This window comes from Zosterops lateralis, assembly GCF_965231275.1.
Source record: "Zosterops lateralis genome assembly, chromosome: 11".
Taxonomy (NCBI): domain Eukaryota; kingdom Metazoa; phylum Chordata; class Aves; order Passeriformes; family Zosteropidae; genus Zosterops; species Zosterops lateralis.
In genome coordinates this window covers 7,082,619-7,096,004 of record NC_139771.1, presented here as the reverse complement: position 1 = coordinate 7,096,004, position 13,386 = coordinate 7,082,619, and positions in this window count along the sequence as shown.

The following is a 13,386-nucleotide window of genomic DNA, read 5'->3' as shown; positions in this document are numbered from 1 at the left end:
GGGACTTTAATCACTACTTTCTCTCCTTGCGCCCCCATCGCTTTCCTCAATGGGGCCATTAATTGAGGGTCCTCCCGACCCTTTTTCCCTTTTCTAGTTCTTTCAGCTAAGGGAGTTCTCAGCTTCTCCTTCACCTTTCTCGCAGGTGACTCTTGAGTATCACTTTTCCCCGAGTCCCAGGAAACCACTTTCTCCCCGCCCCCACATTCTGCTCCATCCTCTTCTTCAGAGGATTCTAAAGGGGGGGCACTAGGGGATACAAGCAACGAAATGTCTTCCTCTGTACTCATTAACTTACTAATGCACTCATCACATTTACTTCTATTTTTACATCCTAAACAACCATCTCCATTCTCTGTCTTTTGCAAGATCATAATTCCACACTCCTTTTGCCACTCTGGTTTGTTTTTGAGAGCATAAAACAAATCAAGATAAGGTATTTCATCCCATTTCTCATTATTCTGTAAAAAGCACATCAAAGGGGTTATAACATCAGAGTTAACAGATCCATTCAAAGGCCACTCTGGGCCACCAGTTTCATATAGTGGCCATCGATGATTACAATAATCAATCATTTTACTTTTATGTAACTCTTGGTGGAATCCTTCCTTTTTCCACCTTCCCAGTAAACATCCCAAGGGGGAATTCCCTGGGACCTTATCATTAGATTGTACCAAAGTCTTAAAGGTTTTAAACGGCATCATCTCTCTTGTTTTTTTTCCTTTTTTTTTTTTTCTTTCTTTTTTCCTCTTTTTCTTTTTTTTTTTTTTTTTTTTTTTTTTACACTTTGAGTTGCTCACACACACACACACACACACACCAATACTAATACTAATACCAATACTAATACCAGTACCAATACCAATACCAATACCAAACTTGCCACTTCTTGTCGCCGCGAGGGGCAAGTGCCGAGCCTGCGAGGCTTTCGCCTCGTCTGACGGTCGGCGCCTAGGCTTCCCAGACCATAGACGTCTTTAGCCCAACCCTGCGGGAACCGCCGTCCCATCTTATTAGGCAGGCACCCAAACCTTAAAAAAAAATAAAGCACCTTTCGGGCTTACCTTCTCACAGTCGTCCGTCAGGCGCGGGGTCGGGCGCGGGTCGATGACTCCCCAGAAATCACCTGGTGCCGGCGTGGAGTTGATCAGCTCGCAAACCGCCCCAGCCATCTCCGGAGGTCCTGCCGCAGTCGCCAGAAAACTGCTGCCCGATCCTCAGAGAAAACACAAACCAACAGAGTGTAGGTTTATGCGGTGCTTTATTTTTAGGGCCCCGGGGACCTGAGGACTAATGTCTCAAAGTCAGGGTCCCGAGTTGGTTACAAAAGATGCTTATCTTTTATACCTTTGTTACAAGTCTTACTTCATCAGCCTACGTGCAGTCTTCTACGTATTTTACTTTAAACATTCACATTCATCTTACAGGTAACCTTTCTAAAGGCTATAAATTTTACATGCTTGCTCTAGCTAAAATAAAGGTTAATTCTCTAAGCTTAACTCCCACCATAGAAACATTTTATTGGTAACCATGTAATCATATTTCACAAGTAATTTGTATACCTATGTACTACATGCTCTACTAAGTCCTTTAAACATTGTTCCTTGCATCAGCAGATTCTCAGGCCGCATTTCTCAGGTTTGGTTCTCATGGGCCTGCACAGGGACCAACTCCTTAGCCTAACTACTGCTAACGGAGGCCTTATGGCAACATCTTAACAACTCCTGCAACCCTTTTTCCTGCCAGTTCTCTAATTTCTCAAGCTTCCTCCAGATGTCTTCCCACGATTTAGCTACAAACTGAGTTTTCAATAATACTTCCCCAGCTGAGGAGTTCGGATCTGTACCTGAATATACCTGCAGACACTTTTGCAGTCGATCCAGCCACTCAGTCGGAGTTTCGTCCCTCCCTTGGCACTCCCTGAATACCTTGCTGATGTTTTGTCCCCTAGGTACTGCCTCCTATATGCCCTGAATCACAATATTCCTTATATCTATCATATTTCATCTACCTTCCTCAGACTGAGCATTCAATCCTGGGTCCTGGCTTGGCCATTTCTGTTCCCCTGGCACCCCCTGTGGATTCTGGCGTTCCCAATCCCGTATCCCTGCTTGTCTGACCATCTCCCTTTCCTCAGTGTTAAACAGTGACCTTAATATCGAGCTAATATCCTCAAAACTGAAAATACTAGTGCCTAAAAATTCATCCAGTCTATCAGCCACTCCAAAAGGATCATCCATCAGCCTCCACATTTCCTTTTTGAAGGCTCTCACATCCCCTATATTAATAGGCACGTTTACGTAGCCTATGACTCCTGGTGCTGTTGGCACTTCTCTTAATGGAAGAAGATGGTGACTTTCTTCTTCACTTTCACTGTCCTCCTCATTTGTCTTTTTCGCTTTGTGCCATGTTCTCAGGGGAGAGGATGTTATCCCTGTGTGTGTGGTTTGCTTTTTGGCTCCAGCTGGCTGCGGAGCGGATGTGGGCTGAGGCTGTGTACTGGGCTGTGTGGGCTGGGGCGTGTGAGTCGGTGCGGGCAGGGGAGGGGACTCAGTGGGCTGGGAGGGTAGCAGGGGTGGAGACTGAAGACTTACCTGGGTGTGTGCGGGGGCTGTACTGCAGAAGGCTGTGGGGGCTGGAGATCTATGAGTTGTGGTGGAGAAGGAGGTAGGAACAACGGGACAGCCTGCACAGCCTGCGGCGGTGGCAGTGCAGTGGCTTGTGCCAGCACAGATGCCGAAACCTCCATGGAGGGAGCTTGAGCCTGCACAGGCTGAGGCATGGGTTCTGGAGGAGCAGGTGGGATTCCTGAGCTTGGGTGGGCATGGATACCAGATATAGGGGTCAGAGATTGTCTAGGGGTTCCCACGTCTCACTCTGGGTCTTGATTCCCTTCTTAGTTTTCACCGGGAATAATCCTATCCGAGGTTCTTCCCATATTCTTGCATAACCTTTTTCCTCCCAATTCTTCAGCACTTTGCTTTCCACAAACTTATTTAGGCAAGTCCATGTTTCAAATGTGCCAAACATGGGCCAGATCAGGTGTTTTCCTTATGCCCCCACACTTCTACACAATAATGTACCATTTTTTCTTTAGACAATTTCCTTCTCCTAGGGCAATTTTCCCAATTTTCCAACATCCGTCCCAACGGGCTATCCCTTGGGATTTCGAAAGCACTGCTCTCCTTTTTTGACCCATGTTTTTCCAAGGTCTTTTTCTGGATCTTACTCTTTTTCTGTCCCATTTTGCTCAGGATTTCAGTCTTTGTTACTTACCAATGATTCCTCCTTGCAGCTCAACATCAACTCTGCATGCAAACCTCTGGTTTCTTTTATTGGAACCGAAATGTGCTTACCTTTGACCAGTATTGCCAGACTACTGACCCTGCAGTGAACTGATCCGTGAGCTTTTGATAGGCAATGTGCTCTTTATCACCTCTTTTTCCTATTTCTCCTGGACTTACCAAGTCCTAAGCTAAAGGTTTACCAGTTCTTGAACTCAAAAGAACTTACCTTCCCTTTAAGCTTTCCCGTGACTGATCCCCAAAAACTCCCTGAGTTTTGAGTTTTATGCGTGAAAGGAGTTTTATCCCATTAGGTTCACTTCCCTATTGGCCGACCATTTCCCTCGCGCGAGAATGGAACTGCAACCTCAAGGCTCACTCTTGCATCGTGATAATATCACGTCTCAGACACACGCTCAGTCACTCTCACTCAACCACGTGATACTTACAGTTCCTTTTCTCGTGTGGGCCCTTCGTGCACGTAGAATTTTATGAGTGAAAATTTGCCGTGGCTTCCGAAGATGCCCTCCTCCTGGGTCTCCTCCGAGTTTTAAGAGAGCCCTGAACTCGTATCCCCTTTTATTGTGGCTGTGGCCTAAATTTGTTTGAGCTACAATTGGTTTCACGAGGTTTCCCACACCGTCAGGCTGCTAAAAGAAATCAGCAGGGTGCCTCCTGAGCAGGAAGGAGAGCCCTAGAACTCCAAAATTGTATCATGACAGGGTCACCGATAATGTAATAAATGAAACAGCCAGATCGGGAAAAAAAAAAAAAAAAATGTAACAGCAAACTCGGAATAGCCTCAAAAAAAAAGACAACCCCGATCCCAGGATCAGAGCCAGGTGAACTTCGGACTGGCCTCTATCACACCAATCCTCCCTCATTCACAAATCCTGCCACTGAAGGTGCAGTTTATATACAGTTTATTTTCCCTAAGGCAGGGTTTCTGCTCAGATTGCATATTCATGTGTCTTCTTTTGGGACTTCTGTTCTCTGGGACGGCTTTCCGGACAGGGACAGGGTTTGACGTGATTTCCGAGTAGCTGATATTTGGATGCACACTCCTGACGAGCTTGGGCATCTTGTCTCAGATGCATTTCTGGGGTAAATCACCTAGGCATAACCTGGCTCATCACCCTTGATTGCCCATCTCTGTGGCTACAACTCTTTTTCTGTTGTAAATTCATGGTTCCTCCTCGGAGCCGTCTGTCCCCTTACAGTTGCAAATCAGCCTTCCCCGGTAGGGGTAGGCGGTTGCGAGTTCTCAATGTTATATTTCTTAATTCCCAAGCACAAATTATTTTATACAGACATTACACATAACAGTGGGGAAAGGCAGACGGGCAGAGCAAGGCTCCAGTGTGTCCTGAGAGAACCTGGCTATGTTCCCTTGTGCTGGGGAGCTGTCCCGGGGCAGGGAGGGTCAGGCCTGGCAGCGGCTGTTCAGGGATGGGTTTGGCTTGGGTCCCTCCAAGGAGCCACTGCCCAAAGAGCTGCGCTGGGCTCTCCTCCAGCCCTTCTGGGCTGTGCTGGCGGGCACAGCCTGTGCCAAGGGGTGGCAAGGTGCCTGCAGGCCTCAGCTCTGGGGTGTGATAAATGTGGCATTGGGGTAAAAATTCATGATAAAAGAATATAGAAATATATGTTAGATTGGTGTTAATATAAAAAATGTGAAAAGGTACAGTCTGTAGAAAATTCTCTCCAAGCCAGGCTTCTGCCGTCCCCCAGTCTCGGGACAAAGAACGGGACAGGAGCCATCAGGATGAAAAAAGACACTAGCCAACCCAGATAAGAATCGGCATCATACCCAGACAGAGAAATTCCTCCCCGAACAAAAGAGAATTCTCTGCCGAGGAATACACATTGAAATAACCATGGACCGGTGAGCCTCATACGCATGTGCAAGGAACCTTCCCGGAATACTATTTGCAAAGCTCGACAAATCCGGGAAACCCATCTGAAAATTATTTGGACTATTTGCCGGACTATTCCATGCACCTGTTTCACCTCAGGACACGAAAATCCCTATAAAACCCGGAGCTGCGATCCGCTCCGTTGTGGATATGGGAAAACTGTACCTTAGAGTACGAACCCCCTATCCACCCAGATACGTCGTATTTGTGGTTTCTCTCTTTGTCAGTGATTGGGATTGGTTTATTAATGAATTTTTTCTTTCTTAATCTGATTTTTGCCGTTGCATTTATAACAGAGGGAAACAGAGAAGGTCCTGCCCGTGTGCACCACGCTGCCAGCAGGCAGAACAAAGGTTTTGCTAAGCCCTTTGATGAAGCCAAACATTTACAATCAAGGTAGTCCATTAGTACAGATGAGGGTACACTCTGGGGGTACAGACAAAGCCATGAGGTCACAGCAGGCTCAGAAGTCACAGCAGGCTGAGCAGACAGCAGACTCCGAGGTAACAGCAGGCTGAGCTGACAGCAGGCTCTGAAGTCACAGCAGGCTGAGTTGACAGCAGGCTCTGAGGTCACAGAGGCCCCAGAGCCCCGTGGTTGCACAACACCACAAGGACCCAGCAGTCAGTCCCTGACCACAACTGCTGTGGCAGCAGCGGTGGCGGCAGCAGCAGCGGTGCTGACATTGCGGACAGCGGTGCTGACATTGGGACAGCGGTGCTGACATTGGGACAGCGGTGTCAGGACAGTGGTGGCAGCAAGAGCTGGGCACTGGCACAGGGCAAGGCACCATGGCCCTTGCTCTGCGCCTCTTCCTCCTGCTCCTGCTGGCAGTGGCCCTGCCTGCCAGGGCAGCTCAGGCTGCTCCATGGTCAGCGCAGGGAGCAGGTGAGCCGGGGCCTGGCTCCCCTTTCCCGGGACAGCGCTCCCTTCTCCCTGGGACACCTTGGGGATAGTTTTCCCCAGGCTTTAAGGGAGGGTTTCTTCTGGGAGGGATAGAGCTACAATTGTGTGAGGGCTGCTCCAGTTTTGTCTCCAGGGGTGTTGCACAGGGGCTGCAAAGAGTGGGGAGAGTGAGCAGAAGCAGCCCAGAGCTCCCCAGGCCCCTGGGCAGCTTTGGCCATGTCCACTGACATCTGCATCCCACGGCCTGACCCAACCCATTGCAGTGCCCAGTTCCTTAAGTCAGAAGGGGATCCCAGCACACCATGGCAATGCTTCTAATCTCTGCTCCCTTGTAGATCTGGATCGTGACTTGGATAATTTGGAATTGCTGGTGAATGACACTTTGAAACTCTTGAAGAATGCTGGAGGCAAGTGCTGAATTTCACTTTTTCCTCACAGAATAATCAGTGTCAAGCTGGCAAGAGCTCACACATGTGCCATTTTCTGAAGGTCAACTCAGGGTTGAATTCTGGAAATATTCCCTGCTCTCTTCTGGAGCCCTGAGTGATCCCACAGGATGGCTGTCAGTGGCAGGAAGGAGCATTTAGCTGTCAAGGCTCTTGCCACATGCAATGCCAGGGTCTCCTTCCATGTGCTCTGTGCAGCCACGGAGAAGAGCAGAGAGGGAAGGGGCTGGGCCCAGGACTGTGCCCCGGGGCTGTGCCTTGGGCAGCTCCTTTGGCAGCCCCAGGGAACCTGAGGATCTCCTGCAGTGTCACGGGAGCTGTTCTCTCCTGCCTTTCTTTGCAGCTGAATCTCTTCGTCACAGTGATCTGGCATCACAACCCACAGCCAGGACTGAGCCTGTGGGAGATGCTGAGGGTAGGTCAAGTCCTTTCCCCCTGGGAGAGCTGCCAGCTCAGAGCCCAGAGCTCGGCCAGGGGGGCAGCGCTGCAGGTGCCAGGACAGAGCCGTGCCCGTGTGTGCCCTCACTGTGCACGATCCTCTCACTGCTCCTGTGGCTCCCTGCTGCCCATGCAGATCAGCAGAAGTAACAGAAGCTTCTGTGGCTGTTGAGTTACAGGAGTGACTGCAGGGAGGAATTCTCCAGCTTTCTTAATGGGTACTACACAGAAGCCCAGCTCCCATAGCAGGGGTGAGTTGTCTGTCCCTGCTGACCCCACAGGCGGAGCCCTGGGTTTGTGGGATCTGTTCCTGGGAAAATGCAAATACTCTCCCTTAAGGTCCTCCAACAGGGAAGTATAAAACCACAGGACAGAAGGAATCGCTTGACTCAAATGACATCCTGAAACAAATCACAAAGGAAATGCACAAAGACCGTGGTGGGTGCACATCCCTGAGCCTTCTGACTCTCAGCATCTGGGGCCCTTCTCTGCTCATCTGGACACGCCGTGTCCGGCACTGTGGGAAACGATCCTTCCCAGAGCTCCCCAGGCCCCTGGGCAGCTTTGGCCATGTCCACTGACATCTGCCTCCCACTGCCTGACCCAACCCCCTTGCAGTGCCCAGTTCCCTAAGGCAGAAGGGGATCCCAGCACACCATGGAAATGGTTCTGATCTCTGCCCTCTTCTAGATTGGAATAGGAAATTGCATTTTCTGAATGCCCTGCTGAAAGATGGCTTGAAACTCCTGGAGAATGATGGAGGCAATGCTGGAGGCAAGTTTTCAGTGTGTCTTTCCAAACAGAATTAACAGTGGCAATGTCTGGCACCGTTGCAGTTGTGAGGACAGAGCCGTGCCCGTGTGTGCCCTCACTGTGCACAATCCTCTCACTGCTCCTGTGGCTCATTGCTGCCCATGCAGATCAGCACAGGTGACAGAAGCTTCTGTGGCTGTTCTGTTACAGGTATGTCTGCAGGGAGGACTTTTCCAGCTCCTTTGGTGGATGCTGCACACAAGCCCAGCTCCCGTCGCAGGGGTGAGTTGTGTGTCCCTGCTGACCCCACAGGCGGAGCCCTGCATCTCTGGGATCTGTTCCTGGAAAATTCAAATACTTTGCCCTAAGGTCCTCCAACAGGGAAGTACAAAGCTACAGGATCCAAGAAACCCCACAAGCCATATGAACTCATGAGGCAAATGCTGAAGAAAATGCTGCAGGGAGGACCAGGTGAGTGCAGGTCCCTGAGCCTTCCCCTGACACTCAGCACCCGGGGTCTTTCTCTGCACATCTGGACACACCGTGCCCGGCACAGCGGGAAGGGATCCATGGCAGCCTCGCTGCCCCACTGCTGCTTTCACACCCTGCAGGGCTGTTTCCCAGCCTGGCCTGGCTGCAGCTTCCCCCCAGCTCTGCAGGAAGGCGTTGGGCATCAGCTGACAGGGAGCCCAAATGGCACCAGGGGCCAGGCACACCCTGAGATCCCTGCAATTTCCTGGGCTCTGGGCAGATCAGAAAGGGCAGCTCCTTGGAGATGAATGGCCTTGGCTCAGACCCAAAAAGTTTACAGGGATTCCTGATCCTTATCCATGTCTTTGACAAGTATCGTTTCCAGAAGATGTCCCTCTCCAAAAGGGAATGCTTCAATCTGACAGAGCTGTCCTTTCTTCTAGAAGTGGACAGAGAGGATGTGCTGAGAGCGGCGTTTCCCGGAGGAAGCAGTGGCTCCATTCCAGCCTCTGCTGCAGGAAGGGAGGCAATGCCAGGCACAGTCACAGGAGGTAATTGCTCCTCTGGGCCTGAGCCCTGCTGAGGCTTGAGCTGCCACCTCTGCTGCTTGGTAGTGCCCGCCCTCCAGGGATGCTGCACAGGGGTTGCAAAGAGTGTGGAGAGTGAGCAGATGCAGCCCAGAGCTCCCCAGGCCCCTGGGCAGCTTTGACCATGTCCACTGACATCTGCCTCCCATGGCCTGACCCAAGCCCCTTGCAGTGCCCAGTTCCCTATGGCAGAAGGGGATTCCAGCACACCATGGAAATGCTTCTGATCTCTGCTCCCTTCTAGACTGGGATCAAGACATGGATTATCTGGAAGCACTGCTGGATGAAGGCTCGAAACTCTGGGAGGGTGCTGAAGGCAAGTTTTTAATGTACCTTTCCTGACAGAATAATCAGTGTCACTGTGGCAAGAGCTCACACATGTGCCATTCCTCTGAAGTTCCTCTGAAGGTTGATGGATTCTGGAATTTTTGCCCTGCTCCCTTCTGGAGCCCTGAGTGATCCCACAGCATGGCTGTCAGTGGCAGGAAGGAGCATTTAGCTGTCAAGGCTCTTGCCACATGCAATGCCAGGGTCTCCTTCCATGTGCTCTGTGCAGCCACGGAGAAGAGCAGAGAGGGAAGGGGCCGGGCCCAGGGCTGTGCCCCGGGGCTGTGCCTTGGGCAGCTCCTTTGGCAGCCCCAGGGAGCCTGAGGATCTCCTGCAGTGTCACGGGAGCTGTTCTCTCCTGCCTTTCTTTGCAGCTGAATCTCTTCGTCACGGTGATCTGGCATCACAACCCACAGCCAGGACTGAGCCTGTGGGAGATGCTGAGGGTAGGTCAAGTCCTTTCCCCCTGGGAGAGCTGCCAGCTCAGAGCCCAGAGCTCGGCCAGGGGGGCAGCGCTGCAGGTGCCAGGACAGAGCCGTGCCCGTGTGTGCCCTCACTGTGCACGATCCTCTCACTGCTCCTGTGGCTCCAGACTGGCGGGTGTTTGGACGAGGCAGAGCCCTTGCCCAGCCCCAAAAGCTAAGACATTTCCTGAAACATATCCCCATATTTGACAGTCATGATGTTTTGAAGATGCCAGCACCCAAGTCAGGAACTCTTCCATCTGATTCAGCTGTACCTCTTTCTATCTCAAGGGATTCAGCAAAAGACCATCCAGGCAGAGACATTTCCTGGAGGAAGCAGCGGATCATTTTCAGCCCCTAATACAAGAAATGAGGAAATGCCGGACTCAGACACAGGCACAGATACAGGCACAGGCACAGGCACAAACACAGGCAAAGACACAGACACGGACAGAGACACGGACACAGACATGGACCTGGACATGGACACGGACTCGGACACAGTTAAAGGAGGTAATTGCTGTGCCAGGCTCAGCCCTCTCTGGGGCTGTGTGGCAGCAGCTCTCTCCCCAGCATCCGCCCTTGCATGGCCCGGCAGCAGCCAAAGCTGGAGGCTCCTGGGCTTGGAGGCCTCTGGAGCTCGTTGACAGCCCCTGGGAAAGGCCACTGGTGCTCTAAAATTCCTCCTGATGCCAAGGGGTGGCAAGGTGCCTGCAGGCCCCAGCTCTGGGAGAAACAGAGATCGTCCGGCCCGTGTGCACTGTGCTGCCAGCCCAGCAGTTGGGCACAGCACGGCCTCACGCTCCCCATTGCTCCCACAGATGAAGCCATCATCACAACACGTGTTCCCAACTCCCAGAACGGTGTCAGAAGGGGTTTCTGTCAGGGAACACGCTGCTGGCTACTGTTAATTACAAGCCTGCTTATTTTGGAGCTGGTCTTCATTTTATGCTGTGCCAGAATTTGGAATTACTGGAAAAGAAAACGGTGAGTGTTTGTTCATCTGTCCTTCAGACAGCTTCTTTTCAAAGTCTACTGTAGGTGGGGAACGTTCCCAGTGAAGCTGCTGTGGAGTTGTGGATAGTCAGTGGTTGTCCAAACAACTCTGCTGACGGTTCTGCTGCTGCCCAGTGCTTTCAATGGCCTCTCAATTGCTGGGCCTTGTCCTGGGGAGCCCGCTGGGGCTGCAGCCTCTGCTGGCTCCCACTGAGGCTGCCTGGCCAAGCACAGCCCCAGGGGCAGTGGGCAGAGGCAAAGCAAGGTGGGCAGGAGAAAGAGCAGGGCCCAGATTGCCCTGGAAAGGCAGAGGCGCTCTGGGGCCCGCTCCTGGCCAGGGACCCTGCCCAGAGCCATCCCCTGCTGGCCGGGGCCTTGAGGGGCAGCTGTGCAGCTGGGCCAAGCTGTGCCAGCAGCTGCAGCCGTGCTGGGGAGCCCTGCCAGCCCTGGGCCCTGCTGGCCAGGAGGCTCCCTGTGTGCCAGCGCCAGCCAGTGGGGCCTCACACACTCCTCTCTCCACAGGAGCACCTCTACAGCTTCAGTGGAGCAGCCAAACTCATCAGTCTGCGACAACTGGAACTGTCATCTTTCACCTTCACACATGTGTCCACTGTCCCTGCCAAAGGTCCATTACAAACTTATTGCTGTGCAGAAGCTGCCACCAGCAGACAGAAGAGGAGCTTCTGTCCCCAAAGGGAGTGGCCCTGGTGTCCAGCCAGAAGAGGTGGTGTAGCCCTCCTGCCAAGACAGGACTTGAGTCCTGGAACACCTTTGGGCTTCAGCTCTGCTGTTTGTGTGGGACCACCAGCACTGATGGGGCTCCTTGACTGGGCACAGCCCGGGCTGGGCAGCCAAGCCTGGGGCTTCTGAGTAAAAGCAAGCCCATTTTTTCTTTGTTTTTTATTTCTAGAAATTAGAAATTTTTTGAAATACCAAGAATTTTTTTTTTTTTTGTAGAAAGAAATCCCAAAATAATCCCCTATTTTATAGAAGGCAAGGACTTCACAAACTAGTTTCAGAATTCTGAAAATCTTGGAATATTTTTACATTTCTGGAATAAAAATAAAATTGCATTGAATTGAGAATCTTTACTCTAAGAAAAACTAAGACACCCTAAGACATGCACCCTACTGGAGAGGCTCTTTTCCCACTGGAGATTCAAACCTAGACACAAGCAAATTACCTAAAACCTTTTCCCAGATATTTTCTGCGATTGCTGACAAGCTCAGCTCTTACTCTTCAGAGGCAAACTTTGAGCACAGTGGGTGTCTCTTAAAGGCACCATCTTTGCTTCTGGAAGAAATCCCTCTGTTCTGGGGCAGGGGGTTCTCTCAGCTTCTTGCTGCCCCCGGGCTCTCCTCCCGCCCTTCTGGGCTGTGCTGGTGGGCACAGCCTGTGCCAAGGGGTGGCAAGGTGCCTGCAGGCCCCAGCTCTGGGGTGTGATAAATGTGGCATTGGGGTAAAAATTCATGATAAAAGAATATAGAAATATATGTTAGATTGGTGTTAATATAAAAAATGTGAAAAGGTACAGTCTGTAGAAAATTCTCTCCAAGCCAGGCTTCTGCCGTCCCCCAGTCTCGGGACAAAGAACGGGACAGGAGCCATCAGGATGAAAAAAGACACTAGCCAACCCAGATAAGAATCGGCATCATACCCAGACAGAGAAATTCCTCCCCGAACAAAAGAGAATTCTCTGCTGAGGAATACACATTGAAATAACCATGGACCGGTGAGCCTCATACGCATGTGCAAGGAACCTTCCCGGAATACTATTTGCAAAGTTCGACAAATCCGGGAAACCCATCTGAAAATTATTTGGACTATTTGCCGGACTATTCCATGCACCTGTTTCACCTCAGGACACGAAAATCCCTATAAAACCCGGAGCTGCGATCCGCTCCGTGTGGATATGGGAAAACTGTACCTTAGAGTACGGACCCCCTATCCACCCAGATACGTCGTATTTGTGGTTTCTCTCTTTGTCAGTGATTGGGATTGTTTTATTAATGAATTTTTTCTTTCTTAATCTGATTTTTGCCGTTGCATTTATAACAGGGGGAAACAGAGAAGGTCCTGCCCGTGTGCACCACGCTGCCAGCAGGCAGAACAAAGGTTTTGCTAAGCCCTTTGATGAAGCCAAACATTTACAATCAAGGTAGTCCATTAGTACAGATGAGGGTACACTCTGGGGGTACAGACAAAGCCGTGAGGTCACAGCAGGCTCAGAAGTCACAGCAGGCTGAGCAGACAGCAGACTCCGAGGTAACAGCAGGCTGAGCTGACAGCAGGCTCTGAAGTCACAGCAGGCTGAATTGACAGCAGGCTCTGAGGTCACAGAGGCCCCAGAGCCCCGTGGTTGCACAGCACCACAAGGACCCAGCAGTCAGTCCCTGACCACAACTGCTGTGGCAGCAGCGGCGGCGGCAGCAGCAGCGGTGCTGACATTGCGGACAGCGGTGCTGACATTGGGACAGCGGTGTCAGGACAGTGGTGGCAGCAAGAGCTGGGCACTGGCACAGGGCAAGGCACCATGGCCCTTGCTCTGCGCCTCTTCCTCCTGCTCCTGCTGGCAGTGGCCCTGCCTGCCAGGGCAGCTCAGGCTGCTCCATGGTCAGCGCATGGAGCAGGTGAGCCGGGGCCTGGCTCCCCTTTCCCGGGACAGCGCTCCCTTCTCCCTGGGATGCCTTGGGGATAGTTTTCCCCAGGCTTTAAGGGAGGGTTTCCTCTGGGAGGGATAGAGCTACAATGGGGTCTGGGCTGCTCCAGTTTTGTCTCCAGGGATGTTGCACAGGGGCTGC